The 17,800-nt window shown below is 35.5% G+C and overlaps 1 protein-coding gene across 2 annotated transcripts in view; it reads left to right on the plus strand.

Annotated features, from left to right (window-relative positions):
• Window positions 1-1,794: 1,794 nt before the first annotated feature.
• The window catches only part of arap3 (ArfGAP with RhoGAP domain, ankyrin repeat and PH domain 3), a 45,006-nt gene continuing 29,000 nt past the window's right edge, over window positions 1,795-17,800 (plus strand). For both annotated transcript variants that reach the window (XM_015349879.2, XM_015349881.2), the window contains exon 1: window positions 1,795-2,266. The gene's annotated coding sequence lies outside the window, so the exon portion shown is untranslated. The remainder of the gene's footprint in view (window positions 2,267-17,800) is intronic.

Below are 17,800 nucleotides of genomic sequence, written 5' to 3' on the forward strand. Positions count from 1 at the left end.
TTGTTTCATGGAAGGAAAGGAAACAGATCCTCAGATTTCTCACAGGAGAGCCCTCCAACTCGAACTGAAATGCCTGTTTTAAGCACTCCAGTATAATGTGTTATTTCCATTCTGGAATATTCACTGGCAAACAATAAAATAACTCTAATAGTGGAACAATGAAATAAGATGAGGTACTGTACACCATTTCATTTGGTTGAAATATAATTTAGACAGTATAGATAATAAGAAATGAAGGTAACTGTGTGCTGTGTTTTAATCTGTACATATTAAAATTAATTGGTGTGTGCTTTAAACAATAACCACAAATTAGAAATGCAATACTCCATAGAAGATGTAAATTACCACAGCACTGTACCATTGTAACGTGGAGAAAATATTTATATAACCCAGGGTTATGTGTGTGCATGAATCCACAAGGAATCTTTTCCTTTTCCGTAGGTGTGGAAGTCAAGGAATATGGACAGGAAGTGTACGCATTGAAGCTTTGTCTTCCTGCATATTCTCAGGTTGGGCAACACTGTTTGACCCTTTCATTCTTTTGAATGGTAAGACATGACTGCTGGAAAGCCATAAAATCTTTAAAATCTGTTTGTGACAGATGGCAGACGTGAGCCTGAAGCCTTAAAAACATCCTCCTGGTGTGACTAGGTGGCCAAAAGGGAAAACAGTTTAGATGAAGGACAGCTCACACATTCGAAATAAAGGTTTCAGTTGATTTTTTAATTGATTTTGAATTTGATTTCCAGTTGTCTACTGATGAATGTGACAAAAGTATTCTTATATTTGTCTAAACATTCCAGACTGAGAGTTAAACTCTAAATGATGAGGGTATCATTTTGACGGGCTGTGAAAGGTGTTTAGTGGAAGAAAATTGCACTGGATGTAACTGCTGTGCTACAAAACACCAAACATCAGTTAATTATATATGAGCAGTATGCTACTAAAAGAACATGTAATAATAAATACTTCTTCAAAAATTATTCACAGCTGGTATTTCACTTCTATACAAAAACTCTTAAAATGTTTACGCGTGTTGGAGGTAATGTAGGAGGTAACTATGAAAAGCTAAAGGACACCTTACAGTTCTCAAGAAACTACAGAGGTTTCTTAACGATACCAGAAAATATATATATTGTATCACTTATATTTTAGTGATATTAATATAAATTAATTTTGATAAGGAATTTTAATAAATTGCGAACATCTTTTTTTGTAAGAATTAAATGGCAATACACCAAAAATCAATATTGTTTACCGTAGAGGCGGTTTATAAATGTGATTGTTGTCATCAACGTCTCAATACGGCAGGCGAGGAAATAATGTTGCTTTTAAAATGTCACATCCAAGAGGAAGTTTATCGTCGCCGAAGTAAACAGTAACGTGCTAAACTGTACAAGACGTTCTGTAAATTTATAACCCCCACACCAAAAAAATAAACAATAAACAGCGCAACAGTAAAATGTTAACATTTCTTTTTTTCTGTTGAATGCGAATGTATACCTTCGTTCATCTAACGCGCAGATGTCTGACTATTTGGACCTGTTCCTTGAGCTACTTCACTGACTGGGTCTGTATTTACAGTACACTTAACGATTAAAATTAACCCGTCGTCTTATGTCAACTGTCTCCCTTTTACCTAACTTCCTTTCTGGTGCATTTCAAAATAACTACCTACCAGTAAATACGTTGCACAATTGCTTATTTAGTGTTCAGTGACGTAAACTCAATGTGTACAATTATTATATGGTATTAAATTGACCGTGCTGTCTGTCGTGTAGTGTTTGGCAGACGTCTACATCGCAGTTGTGTTCTGGAGTGCAAGATCCTTTTCGCTCTTCTAGTGATCACACATCTGTGTAAAATTGGCAAACTAATGTCAGACTTTAAAAACAAAGTTCCTTAATGAAATAATACAAATCTATACTAAATGTTAATTAAGTATCTGCTTACTAAGGAAGATTAACGTGTATCTAAAAACAGTGGAGTGCAAGACAGTACTTTATAGTACTCTGTGAAGAATAGTCGGCTAACTTTTTCTTCTTCACACGTCCTCCCCTTTAAGGTCTGCGTTCGTGTTCCTGATCTGCAAAGGAGATACTTCAACAAAACCTCAGAGCGCTCGGATGCATATTAGTGCATGCCTACTGATTGCTCTTTCATGGTCCGAAGTACCGGGGAATTGCAAACTGTAATACATATGCCTTTTTTTAAAACGTTGGGGGACAACATTACAGTTTTCGCTGACGATAGAGACAAGAGGGAGGTAAGTAAAACTTCAGCTACTGTACAAGTTTCGGGCAAAGGGAGCGAGACTGAAGTTAATCGAACGTTTTCAACATGATACTAGTAATTGATTATGAAGGGCCACAACCCACTGGAAAAGATTATGGACTTGCCTTATTCGTGCCAAGTGTTTTACAGTAGTGACCTGGCAAGTAGATATAAATCGGTAAATTTCTGTGATGTTACAATTGATTGGAAGTCTGCTCAACTTTTACCTTCACGGTAAATTTCTGTGGTCATCCACATAGTTCATATACAGTAGGTCGAAAAATAAAATCCGTGTGTGGCCATGCATGAAACGGGTGAACATATAGTAAACAAACAAACAAGCTTTTTGGATATTGATAACAACTATAATAGTAATAATTGTAATTCATACTTTCCTAGGCAGTGGGCTGTGTAACTCTGGTAAAGTTTTTCAACAGTCATTGGATTTGATAGGGTCTTGCTTCTCTCTTATGGTTTTAAGTCAGATGGGCAATCAAAGGTATGAGGAACCCTGTATTGGGAGGTTTTCTTTAAGCTAGGCACATCTTTTCTGTACAATCACAAAGCCATCGCGTTAAAGCGGTCATCCTTCTAAAAAGGCTTTTTGATGATGATTCACTAAGTGTCGCTGCGTGTGTGACATATCGCTCTTAAACATTCAGAAGCCTTCTGGAGACTTTGGCGACTTCTGCTCGTGGTGCAGAAATATACGATCATTTTGTTTTAGATGAATCTCTTTCTTAATATTAATAAAATTATACTGACCCTGTTCAGAAGTTCTGTTACGTCCACTATAGCTTATTCTCAGAATAAGAAGTGTGGGGAATTGAGTGAGATTTGCCTGTTTACAGTAAGTGCACCAAGACCACATATTGTGAGTTACGAACCCTCCCTTCTTTACATATATGTATGTAATAACATTGATGCTTTTCCTTTCCTTGTCCTCATCCTTGGGTGTGACCAAGTGGATTATAATGCATTTCTGCAGGACTCCACGCACTTAGAAATTACATTTATCCAGTTATATGCAGTACTACAGAAATAGCAGTTGAACCGTCAGTATTTTAATTATCCTTTATAAGAACAAGGATTTGTCTTTTGGTAGTGTGGGATGGGTGGAGTAATGACCATAAAGTCATGCTGTTTAAAATATTGCTATTTTTAAAGATAAAAGGGTTAGTAAACATCTGCTAAATCTATAGACTATTATACAGTGGCTTCTATGCATGAACTAAAAAGATAAAGTGAAGAAATCCACCTTTTGTAATCTTTTGTTTAGTTCTGCCTTACCTTCTCTGTCATCTTTACATGCAGTATATCTTAATTTCTGTTCTCGATCAGGGAATTTCAACAGTTATGAACATTTTTATCTAGTCTAAGAATATAAAGCCTTCTTATTTTTTTCTGTTCATTGTCTTTGCCTTTCAAGCTAGTCTTGGATTGTCATGACCAAATGGATTGGTCATAATAAGATACGATAAGATCACTTTCCTAGCCATATACAATTTCTTGCATTAGGAATTTGTTTTTTTGCATACCCCAGCTTGCTCTCAATAAGACACACGGGTACACAGATGGGGAGAGAGTATTTTGGGGTCAGAGCACAGGGTCGGCCATTTATATGGCGCCCCGGAGCAGTTGGGGTTAAGGGCCTTGCTCAGGGGCCCAACGGAGTGTGATTCCTCTGCCAACTGCGGGATTTGAACTGGCAACCTTCCAGCCACAGGCGTAGATCCTTACCACAGTGCCTCCGCTCTGCTCATAAAAAGATAAGGTGAAGGTGAATTTTGTAACACTGTAACACACCTTCAATTTGGTGATTTCTGATTTGGCAAAAGCAGGTATAAGCTAATTGACAAACGTTTTATGATTGTGTCTGTATTTGTGTATTGAGCCTTCTTGAGTAAAATTACGCGATGTATCAGGTAAACCGCCTGGCACATGTATTTACTCTCTGCCATTAAGATGTGTCCTTGTGCATTTTCAGTTTTCTTAATTATTGAAGCTTTTTCTCCCGAGCACAGTAGAATGTTTCTAAGAGTGGTGATGGAACTCTTCCAACAATCGTATGTCAGCATGTTGCACTATTCAGTCATAGTTTAGACGGAGAGGTTTTGGCATGTTTGCAGTACTGTAAACCTTTAAGTGTGTAATGTGCTCAGCAGCAACACAACATGTATCTTCAGGTTTGTGTGACAGTCCAGGGCAGGCTGTAGTGAAATGTATATTGTGAAGTGTCTTGCTCACATTCATTTAGACCAGTCTTGCACTCAAGATGACTTGTTGTTGAACTATAGTTACCACTACTGTCTGCCAAAGTGCGACATAGATGTATCTCTGTTCTGATGCTGTTCGGTCATTTCCTGCATATTCTGTTAAGTGTGTGCTTCTTTGTTCTCTTATTATATTCTTAGACATTTTTACTTTGTTATTATTATTTCGCACGGGGACTATGACAGCGTCTGAAGTCACTTGTAAGAATGTGCATATCAGTATAAAAGAGCTGCAGTTGAAACTTTGATTTACAAAAATTATTATTGAAGTGATTTAAAATGTGGCCAGATTGACACGTAAAGATGTAACTGAAATCTGAAGGCCTATACATTGGTACGTACTGTGTCATTGTTTTGTATAACACTCTGTAATCTTCTATTTAACATACCGTTATCTTGAGTTTGAAGGGTCACTGTTTTACAGTACATACTGTATAGGCCTTGTGCAGCTAAGCAATGTAAATAGGTCAAAAATGAAGTAACATAAAAGTACCCATAAAATTAAGGTTTTCCTTATTTTCTCTGGTAAAAATGGACAATAACTTGTGTTTCTTTCCATTATCAGTGAATAAATGTCAAAGAGCTTTGAATAGTATTTTTCGTCATACAGGTTTCAGATTTAGACAGAAACAAACTAGGATGATACAAAATCACATTGTCATCCTAGCCATCGTGCAAACTGTGTTCTAGAGACTGGCTTTTTGTCAGGCTTGCTTGCTTTCATCCAGCAGGATCCTACCATAAAATCTCGTACTTGTAATTTGCTATTGGATCAAGGTTTTGATTTTGTCAGAGTCTGGGTGTACTGACAAAACAGAGCTCAAACAACAGGATAATAACACTCAATTCAAATGTCAGTTTTTTAAGAAGCAGGTCATAAAAAATTAGTTTAATTCATGCATCCATCATCCGAAAGCCTGTGCAACCCATGGGTTATCCAGGAAGTATAGGGTGCAAGGTGGACAAACCTTGGACAGGATGCCACTACATTGTAGGTATTCACCCACACACAGGAACAACTAGCCTGGCCAGCATGTCTTTAGAAGGTAGGAGATAATAAGAGCACCTGACAAAAAACAAAAATTAAACAATGATGTAAATGATACTATGGTAAAAATAAAGCTGCATCCAAAAACATTACCTTGTTTCCATCTAATGAAGATATTGAATAGGGGAAGAAATATCAGATAATCAATGTTGCTTTTAGGGAACTGCGCAATACTATAAAAGTACTATGAATTAAGACACCAAAAATAAGCAGTGTACATAAACAGGTTTCCTATGGTTATTTATTTAATAAGTATCCTGTTGAGTCATTCACTGTTTCCAGATGGAGTTTCCAGGCTGTCTTTATTAATTTAATCAACTTGATGAATCAGTTACTTGAAGCAGAATGTGAGGCACAGATTATACATTGCACACTGTATCACACTGGCTTGATTACATTTTGCTTCGCCAATTGGCAATCATTCTACCTTTATTTGCCCCCCCCATGAAACTATCACTAATTAAATGTTGTGGTGATATTTAGGGGTAATCAGAGGATATACAGGCTAGTAATCTGAGCAGAAGCAATACAGAGCATAGGTCAGAACACACACGTGCAATAAGATAGCCATAATGTAAGAAATGCATCCTGCTACTTTTGTAAAAAATGTAAAGTTTAAGACTGAAGTTTGAAGCAAGGGATACGGGCAGGAAAAAAGTCAAAGTATGATGTAGTAATTTCAGCAGCTCCATCTCTTCCTGTTTTTTTTTCCATCATCCTTAAATGAGAAAGATTAACCGCAAGTTTTCATACCCCAGACATTCAGCCTTACACTTAATGAAGCGCAATTCTTATGTTTCTTACTGTTTTGTAGCAAGAACTGGGATTTCATTTTTTTAATTAAAGCTGAATTCATTAACAGGTGCTTTTTGTTTTTGCGTGTGTACAGTACATGTTTGTGTTTAAATGTGTAGTTTTTGAATAGTTAACCATCTGTAATATAACTAAAGTGCAAAAATATAAATGTGAGATCTAATTGTTATACTATAGTACTAGTATAAGTAGGTGCCTTTTAAGGAAAAAAAATGTCCATATAAGAGTCTGATAAAACAATTGCACAGATAGGTGTTTTTATTTTATTAAGATTCCTTGTTGGAGTTACATGCAGGAATTTGACTTGGTGAGTTAGCACTGGGTTTGTACTTCCAGTACTTAAAAAATATAACTCCATAAGTCCTGAGGCATGGTGACTGCATTACTTTTGCCTTTTCTGCCTTACATTTTGGTGGGTTTCAATTAATATACTTCACAGAGGCCACTTTTGTATCAATGTTCATTTGAGGTATGAAATAATTGCTCTGGACTGAATTAAACACATGAACATTTTACTAAAAGAGAAAAAATGCTACTAAACAGAGTCCTGCTTTAGGTGAGTTGTTAATAGAGCAAATCTACCAGTTTAATAAAAAAACTTGTATTTCTAAACCCAGAAAGCCAAAGCTTTAAATTCGATGCAACAGTACTTCTCTGACAAAACTGCATATCTGGGTAATGAAAATGTGACTCTGAGGAAGAGGGCCAACTTATTTGCACACAAGTGTGTTCAGTCATCAAGTCAACATGGCTACAGCCAGCTCCGAACAATGATATATTGTGGTGTACAATAGTACCCTACTGTTATTTATACACCCCTGCACCCTCCATCCCAAAGGCCTCCTTGATTCCTCGGTTTCACAAATTGCCTTTGACTCCTTGGCTTCCACCAATTGTTTGACTGTTAGACCCAGCAACATTTAAATGGGGGAGAAGTCTCAACAGATTTCATTTTAAAAAGTGGTTTCAAATTTCAAACATCTAGTCCTTGATCCTAATTAATCTTGAATTGGATCTGAAGATATTAGGAGTGTCGTATTCAAGTTTTATTTTATGAATACGGGTAACAGCTGAAATGGAGGCAGGATATTGATTTTAATCCTAATCCCAACTCTCACTCTTACTCTCTTTTTCTCTTTAACATCTGACTGCCATCAAAGAATATGTGGTGTAATAACGCTATTTTCTCTTTACCACTTACCGCGACAACAAAAGTTATTTTTGTGACATTCAATTAGCTTTTCATTCAGGCTATGCTCCTATTCCAAATTTGATCACAGGATGTGATTTAATGTCTGAATGGCCATGTGTTTTACATTGCCTCCATGATTCACATTCATAGAGATGTGAGATCATGCAGATTTTGATGCATTTATTCAATTTCCTAATCCTATCTGAATAAAGGGTAAGACCATTGAAGCCTGAATTGAAATAAATTGGGGTGAAGAGTTTGGAAAAGATGGGATTTACTCGATCTGCACTGGTGGAAAGACAAAATTGCAGAATGCATCCCCAATGCTAGTATGAGTTGCTGTCATGACGGATATGCAGCTGATTAATGGAATTATTTTATCTGAAAACACTCCTGAATTCACCATTTAATTTTTCAGGTGCTTAATTGGACATTACCCTGCTACCTTCACAAGTCATTTCTAAAACCATTTTGTATTATCTAAACAGAAGAAATGTCCCTTTAATTGGATGTATGTTCTTCACTGGACTCTGCTTGAATTGTTTGAATTCATAACATGTAAATTAGTGTTAGGATAAATTGTGGCCACCTAATATGTATCATAGGTAGGAACTGAAAATTATCTGCTGATAAATTATCATCTGCATGTAACATTGAAATTGGCCTATGAGATGTATTATTTTTGCTTTGCTTTGTACTAAGACTGGATTGCTTGTAATGTTGCTGAGTCAAAGACCACAAATTTTCTTCAAAAACGCGACTAGGCCGTGGGTGGGTTTTTACTTTGAAATAAGAGTTTTTTTTTAATAGTGGAGGATTCACAAAGCAGTAGGCGTCCACACAGTTCTGTGACTAATGTGACTTTGTTGGGGTTGAGTACTTTTTTTTGTAGCTTTAATGATTGTAGTTTTTGCAGTTTCTGCAGTTAAGGCCTATATTATCTATCCTCATGTGCTGTGTATTGGTTTTACTTGGAATAAAACACGACTTAACATGCACAATGGAACAAGTAAAGGTTTATTCTATGCTGAAAGGGAAAGGAAAGAGACACAATATTTTGGTTGTGAAGCCTTCTTCTAAAATGTTGTGTCTCTTTCCTTTTCCTTTCAGCAAAGAATAAACCTTTACCTGTTCCTTTGCAGGCTATGCATGCTGACAAAGCTACCTACTTAAACACTTAAAAGCTATACAAAGTGCTTCTCAACATCAAATAGAAATGAAGAAACCAATAAAGGATAAGCAGGTATCAGCAAAATGCTGACTAAATAGATTTTTTTAGATATGAAAATATTTCACTTTACTGTAACATTTACATAGATGCTATTTTTAAGAATTAAATTGTTTTGGCTAGTACTACATTTCTTTAAATATGTATTTATTTCCAGTCGTTGTCTGAAAGGAGTACCTTCAAATGTTTTTTTTTTATGTTCCCATTAATGCAACATTTATACTTATGGATGTAAATATGTTTAGATGTATTTCAATTTGTTAAAATGAAGAATAAGGAATTTAAAATGTTTCTGTCTTTCAGATGAGTCTCTAATTTATGTATTGCTCCAACATTCTTTAACAATTGCCTTTAAGTCACATAAAATAATAGTACTTTTATGACCAGTTATAAATCACACTAGCTTGTGACACTTTTATGACCATTATTTTTTTACTTTGAACCTATGAGTTTTGTAATAAAGGGCCTAGTCAAGTTGAGTTGTTTGAATGAATCTTGTATTTTAAACAATCTCCTGACCACAGATGATATGACGTTTTACTGTCTGTCCAAAACTGGCTCCTTTTAAAAAAAAAGACATTTTTAGGTTGACAAAAAAGGAAGAAGGAAGAGAGGAAGGAAATGAAGCCAACAATTGGTGGAAACTGGGAAACAGGAGTTTTTAAAATGAGAATTAGCTCCAATGACTGAATAGTCCCTGTTTTTTGCCTACTGACTGTGACTTGGAGGAGCCCAGAGTTCTGATCCAAATTTAGTCGAATCTTCAAGTCCAAGTCATTGGACCCGACTAGGAACATGTGCATGGATGCATACCGTATGTGACTCCTAGTTAGCTACAAGAACAAATCGTCATCACTGGGGGGCTATCCCTGCCTCCTTAGGTCACTCCAGGTCTACTGTTTGCAGTCTGTATCTGCAGAGAGAAGAGATTGAACCAGTTTGTCACTGCATCAGAGCATTGTGTGTATAAGATCTTTGTCTATGCAAGGTAGTGCAGTGTAACACAGACTCCTGTTTCTAAACAGGAGAAAATGTTTAGTTGTAATAATTTCTGATGAATTCCCTTCCCCAGGAGACTGTGTACTCTACCTTGATTAGTAAAATTAAGAACTTTTCACTAGACTCAACACAGGCTACGCCTGTACTCTGTTTCACAGTTACACTTAAGATTCCACCACCCCACACTACACCCTACCTAGTTCTCCATTTTCCTAGTGCCTCTTTGTACTGTGGTCAAATCGTGAAAGATCAAAGGCTTCCTGAAAGAAACTATTCTCGAACAAAATGACCTGTCTCATTTTCAGATGTTGGCAGTGAAACTAAAAGATTGCTTTCCTTCAGGAGAGTTTACTGTGCGTGTTTGTGTGGGAATGAGGAGTTACAGAGATACAGTACATTTAAAATACATCATGTATGCTGCATATACAATCATTACAAAAGATGGTACGGGGCCTGTTTGCTTCATACAAATCTTGATATGTTATTTTCATCCCTCTTTCAGTTTAGCAGTGAAGAAATGGTGTAATAAATATCACTCAACACTTCCCACGATTCATCCAAGACTTGATGAAGACATCTTTGAGAGTGTTCTGTTGGCCTGTTTACATTCCAGATAGTTTTTCACCACATTGGCTGTACAACTGGAGTCATTTCCATGTTGAAAGATTAATCCCACAGGTCTTTACATATAACGGGGGGCAACTTCATCCTGCACTGAAGTGCAACATCTATCTGGGTGACAGCAGTGGTATCCCTGCTGAGATTTATGTACAGTTATGCCTTGAGCTGGTTGCTGACAACTAATCATATACCCATTCTATAACAAATGTTTCATATTGTTGCCATTCAGTATTTTGGATACACTTCAAAATACACATGCATTAATTACAATGCAGTAATACTGTACATTACAATTACAATTGGGTGGTATTTTGAAATGTATATATTTACATCTTAATCATATTATCGATATTGTAATTACATTATGTAATTATTACTTTAGCAAGAGTAACATTTTAAGTTTTGATGTGTACCTGCATTTTGAAATATTGCCGGTATTGCAGTATAATTACACCTTTTAATACATGTGCATGCACATTTCAGTACGTAATAATCCTATGATTGTACCAGTAATTAAGCTATAAATGTGCACATCGATTTTCAAAGAATGCCATTCTATAATTGTACCTCTTTAAAAGGTATTTATAGTGTAAATGTACAGTAATGTACCTGTAATTTGTAGTTAACCAGTATCTGCAGTACTATTTATCCAAATTGTATTAAGTTATTTTTTAAGTTTAATTGTGGTATTCTTGGTAATATTGTGCGACTTTTCATGTGAATAATGCATGTTTTGGTAAATGCATTCTTCTGCTTTTTGTTCTTAATCTGAAACATAACAGCACTTTTCTGTGAAAGCTGTAGCTTCCTTTTCTTGTAGAAGAACGTTGATATATTCAGTTTATTTCAAAGGACTTGTACATGATTTATATATATCTTCATTAATCTTTAATGCAATGTTTAGAGATTATTACTGGAATTTCTTTAGTCTATTGCCAACACCAAGCCATGGTGAAGTTCTAACCAATCAACTGATTTACATGCTATTACAGCAGCAAGTGAATGAACATTTTTGAAATGTTAGGTTAACAAGGAATGTTGTATCTAAAACTGGAATGTGGTTTTCATTATTACCTGTACTAAGATAATTTGCTTCTAAGACCAGTTTATTATATCCTTTCTATTGTTGTGTACTTAGTTGCTGTGTTGGTAATTTAAAAAAAATATGATTACTGAAGCATACATTATGGTTACCAAATATTTAACAAATTTAAGGTAGGTGGATGCTGAACATTGGTGGTGGTGGAGGGGAGGCCCCATTGTCTGTAAAGTGCTTTGAGTAGAGTATCCAGAAATGCGCTATATAAGTGTAAGGAATTTATTATTATTGTGCCTAATTTTATCCATCAGAAACAGTTTGCATTATGAGCTTGGAAAGATGCAGTCAACTGGATGTTTTTTACCTTCCAGTATATTAAAACAACTGTTTGCATATGTGATGAATCACAGTGTGAGCAACAGGACTACTCACCTGCTTTGTTGTATATACTGTATATATTAGTGTATTCCATATTGGGTTTTTACTGCAGTCAGAATAACAACCCTGTGTTATTCCCAAAGGCACCAAGCTGTGTTTATCTTTGATCTGTGTGAACATCAGTAACTTATCTTGTTTCCTTTTGGAGCGGGTTGGGGGAAAGGAGGGTGTGGGCTTATGTTTTTAATAGGGTTTGAGAGACAGCTGTATCCTGTATTTTCAGCAGCTCCTATGAAGTCAGAAAGAGAGACTTTGTGGCCATGGGAGGCCAAAGGGAGCTGGATGGAGATTGGATACAGGGATAATGTATGTTGACTCAAATGGAAAGTGTGAAAAGATAGTTAGGTCTTTCAGTTTAACCATACATTAAACAACAATGATCTCACATTTTGCTTTCAGTATTAGAAACCCTTCTATTTTCTAAGTGCATTTAGAAAATAATAGCTTCTTAAACTGCTAAATGTGTGTGTGAGAGAGAGAATTCAAGAAAGTCAGTACTGAATAAAAGTAATTGCCACTGTGTAAGGGCAAGTACTTTAGTGCTCTAAATTTATCTTGGTCTTTGGGCTAAACATTTGTGCTTATTATTGTTTATTTGTAACCAACAGCTTAGTTTAATCATTTAACAGCTTTAAAGTGCATTTCATGGTATGAAGATTGAGTACATTTCCAATATAGTCTTTACATATTGTATTATATTTATATTACAAAAAAAGGCTTATATTTATAACTTGTAGACCATAGGTTCTAATTTTAAATATTGTTTCTTCAGTTTGTGGTGAGTCACTTAGAATTTAGAAACTTTCACTAGCAGTTTGCCCTTGATGCTTTTCAAGGTTTGGCAGTTTGATCTGTACAAATAAATTGCTGAAAACAAAACGCAGATTGGTTGGTAATGAAGTATCTTCAGCCTATGCCAGGCTGACAAGCAAAGCCCCACAGGACCAAACAGAACGTCATTACAGATCAACACACTCATGGCTGACTGCAATCATCAACAGACATGCATTCCAACCACTTCTGAATAAATTAAAGGAGCTGATTTAGACAATACAACAGAGGATGTTTTTTACCTTTTAAAAAGATCTTTCTTTACTTCTCAGAGCTATTCTAGGTCTTCTTCATCTATTACAGCTTTGTCCCTCATCTCCTCAGGTGTAGTTATCCTATGTCTCGGCACAACCACAATGGCATCTTATGTTTGAAAATATTTTAGCCAAACAAGTCTCTCTCCATCTCCTCATACTGTGAAATTTCTTAAGGCCATCTGTGTCTCCATCCTTATCTTCCACTACTTCAGTTTATCTTTGTCATTGAACCAGGATTTTGTGTATCCTGTCTAAACTGTTTTCGGTGTCGGTTTCTGTTTTGTTTTGATTAAATGCAGCACATCTGATACAACCTTCCTACTTTGTAGTTAAAATATACCTATTTATGAGCCGAGAGGTTTCGTTTTCTTTTGTTTTGTCATTTTTTTAACTTTCACATCAGTTATCAATGTAAAGGTAGTATCATTTATCTGACTTGACTAATGGGTGGGTAACATAATCTTTGGAAGGTTAACTGCATCGTCTTCAGTATTGGATACGTCTTATTGTGAATCCACATTTCATAAAGAAGCATGATTAATTTACAGAAATTACATGTTCAATTTTTTTGAATTATACTCTTTTAGAATTTGGGACATATTTCAAATGTTTAATAAGAGCTTTCAAAGAAGTTCATCATGCAAGGTAGGTAGTATTTTGGTTGCTCTGGTCTATGAAACCTGAAGAAAGGAAAATATCACTTTATAATTAGTAGTTACTAAGCTTGTGTTTGTAGGTATGCAGTTCATCAGTTAGATGTTGCATTTCTAGTATTCTGAACTGCAAGTCACAGCTCGTTTTAAAAGTCAGATATTATCTTTGACTTGAGACGTTTCTCAGTTATACCAGCTCTCTGTTTATCAGGAAGTATTATAAAAGCACAGAGTCGCATGTACAAATGTAGATGTGCTCACAAAGTACTTTGTAAAAAGGGTAGGCCTATTATTATTGTCATTATTTTAACATTATTATGTAGGAACGAATACAGTTACAGTACTGGCTGCATTCATATGCTGAGATTAAATCATCTTGACTGTGTGTGTTCATACAAAGTATTCTTTCAGTTTTTGACATTTCTATTTCTAAGACATTCTGTTTTCTTATAGTATGTTAGGTAAACAGTGCTTTTCAGCTAGAAGGTCATAGATAAGTTATCCAGAGATAATTTTCGAATGTCCTCCCTTTCGATTTGCCTCTCTTATACTTCATTCTGTCAGTTGAACTCATGTGTCTCCTCCTTTAAGCTCCCCATAAATCTGGTGTATCAGCATGCAGGAGCCAAAGGTTACCTGTCAGCTCTGAGACAGGGTATGACTCACTCCCCTTTAATCATGTACACAATGGCGATTTTCCCACAGAACGCTACTGCTGTACAGGGAAGAGTGCTTATGGTGAAGTCATCGATGTTGCACAGGCATGCTGTAACATCCCAACCAAGTAAGACGGAAAGAGTTTTTGAACGTAACTTTGCACGTAATGACCAGAACCACTACTGCTATTTAGTGCACATAGTGACTGCACTTTAAGATTAACAGGAACCCAATTTTAACAGAAACCAGCAATGAAACCACATGCTAGTCTCAGATTCCTTTACCTTTAAAAGTGTGTTACCATGTACTCATATTTCTGCTTGATACCCATGGCTTTTACCTGATGAATGTGAAAATATAAAAAAGTGGCTGTTTTGGATAATGTGCTTTTTCATTTGCCTTGCAGTTACAATCGCAAACAGTTTAAGCCTGAAAATAGTTACTAAGCCTTTTAGGTTGCCTGTCATTAGTGCATCTGATTGATGTAAAAATATGTAAATTCTGAAGGTGTCAATCATATCTCAATTAAATGGCTTCCGATTTTTTCAGTCCATATGATACTAACTGAACACCTCAGTGCTTTTCAGCATTCCCAAATTTATTTTTTATCTCAAAAGCCTGCAGATAACATTTAAAGGAAAATTTTGTGATGGCCAGAATCATCCAGCTCTGTAAGAGCCTAGTGCTTCAAAAACTATAATGCATTAATTAATATGAAGCTGTGCTTACCTCTTTATTTTAAGAAATACTCCCTACCTTCTTTTTATAGTGTTCCTCTATAACTAAAGTACATTAGCTCTTTGCTCGTAGTTTCTTAGCATTTAATCTATTTTAGTTACAAAACTCACATGCACAGTAATATGGAATTATAAAGGAAGATTTCAGCTCACCGTGCAGAAATTTTAAATTATTCTAAAAATATGATGAGAGAAGTACCAGCCTTGTTCTTAGAGATGTTGGCTGAGAGCCACAGTCGGCCTTGAGAGTTTTAGCACTGCTATGTTCTCAAGCTCTGTTGCCCAATGGGACACTGCAGAGTCAGGGAAAACTTTGCAGGAAGCCTTTAGCTTTTGGCTTTTCCAATGTTCACTCCATCATTCTTGCAGGTCTGTAACTGCTCTGTAGCACACTTGTTATATTGCAAGTTCATAATTAACATGATACCATAATCATCAATAATTATTTTATTGTCTGTTTTATATAAATATATGGAAAAAAAAACATTTTTTTCCTTAACTTTTCTCTATCCTCTTCAGTTTTAAAGCTCTCCCTTAAGGCATTGTATACAAAAGCCTAAAGCAGCAGATCTAGGTGCTTTATCAAACACCAGTCCCTGAAAAGCAGTGAGGTGTAAATGTGAATCTAATATCCTCTTCAATAATTGTGAACTTTACATATATATTGATGGGGTTCTAGAAAGTCAGTGAAGCAACCTTTTTTCAAGATGGAAAGTTGGAAGTTGGCCTTCTAAGAATTAGAATGCAACATTTAGCTTCATGTGTACACTAGATCTGAAAGAGTCATAAAGATTATATTAATTCAGGTGGGTAGCTGGGAGAGCATGCATAGGCTGCAAAGGAACAAGTAATAGGTTTATTCCATGCTGAAAAGAGAAGAAAGAAAGCACAATGTTTCGTCCGTGGAGCCTTTTTAATGTACATTATATAGTGGAACAGTATATCATAACATTTAAAAGGTGTTTCTTTTTCAGTACTTTTTTTCTTTTGGTGTGTGTCACTTGTAATTAAAAGTCCCAGGGCTGAGTTTGAAATTAGCACAGAGATACTAATTATTTGTCTTGGCGGGATATCAGATGTCTGTAAACAGCCCCCTGTGTCTGTGGCTGCCCTTGTCAGTTCTTATTTACAATGGTTAGATAACATGGGAAGCCTTTATTACTGTCTGGAAGAAAACAAAAACAGAAGAAAAGATGTTGTGAGAAATTGCTCAGTTTTCTTTATAATAAATTTGCAATATCTTATAATAAGAACATTCCTCTCATTAAAAAAAAATAGCACATCGTCATGAACTCTAGGGAAAAAAATCATTTTGCTTGTACTTCACTCTCAAGCTTTTGAACACCTTAAGCGCTCTAATAAATCAGCTTCTTTCCTCACTCTGCATAATATATTACAGTGGCATTTTTTTTTACTTGAAGTAGGTTTTCTTGTATACTGTGTGTACAGTGAGTAAGAGGAAAGGATGTTTGGAGCTCAACACCCTTTAGAGTAACACCACGTGTAAGGCAGGAGCAAGTTGAATGTATCCTTTCAAGACTATACAGTATATATTTTTTATTAACCTGAATTATAAAATTGCCAGCACAGGAAATGCAATGCTTCTAAATACATGTAGTGCTTAGCTTTAATATTTAGTTATATTGATACAGCTCATTTAATAATGTGCAATGATCTACAGTCCATACAACTGGATATTAATTGATAGGTGTAATTTTTTATAAGATTGATAATATATATTTTTATGAGATGCCTTTTGTTAACATGAGGTGTAACTGTTTTTTGCAGACACTTTGGTTGTTTTTTTAGCAACAGAACAATGATCCAGTATCCCTTTAATCCCTTTATCCCCTTTACAAGGTGTGTAAGATGAGAGTGACACTCTTACAGTACGTTAATTTTTCAGTGTGTAAAATGTAGTGCCACCTTATTAAGCAACCCTTCTTATAATTTTGAAGATTCTGCAATGTGTTTTAAAGTTTTGTCACCTTAGTATTCATTTGTCCCCACTCCGGATGATGTGTAGGAGTCATATTTGAAAATAAAAAATGGAACATCTTCTGTGGTTTTGTGGTTTGTAAAAGATGTGTTTAAAAGTGGCATCTTTCCAACCACTGTGTTGTTACTAACCCACTTAGAAACCAGAGACTTATCTTTGTTAAGTGTTTAAGGATGTATTACTTTAAGTCATCTGGACTTTAAACAGTTACAGTTTTATAAAGAAAGTTATCTTACAAAATACATAGGGCGGTTTCGTAGATTTTATACAAGTTACTTAGAAGTGATTTTATACAAGAATATGCCATTTTGCATGATTTACCTGCATAACTGCTTTATCCTATTTTGAAAAAGTATTTGTTCATTGTACATTGCTTGGGTGCAATGAGTTTAATGAGTACAGTGAGTATGAGTATAAAAATAAAATGGGCTACATATTCAATAGTAAAACTGAATACTGTATATTCAGTAGTAAAACATCAAGGATAACAAAAAAGTGAGCAGAGGAAATCGATACATATATGCTTATTAATAGTTTGAGATACTGCACAGTGTCATTGCAACTAAATATATGGCCACCTATATTGAATCATGATTTGTTTTTGGTAGGAAAGTCATATTAGTGAAGTGCTCAGCAAGGCATGAGCAGCAGTAATATCTGTCTTGTAATATCTAACTTTTACACAGTTTATGATGTAAACTGAGGTTAGTTATGAAATTGTGTTGCCAAGTGGGGATAGAA

This window comes from Lepisosteus oculatus, chromosome 11, assembly GCF_040954835.1.
Source record: "Lepisosteus oculatus isolate fLepOcu1 chromosome 11, fLepOcu1.hap2, whole genome shotgun sequence".
Taxonomy (NCBI): domain Eukaryota; kingdom Metazoa; phylum Chordata; class Actinopteri; order Semionotiformes; family Lepisosteidae; genus Lepisosteus; species Lepisosteus oculatus.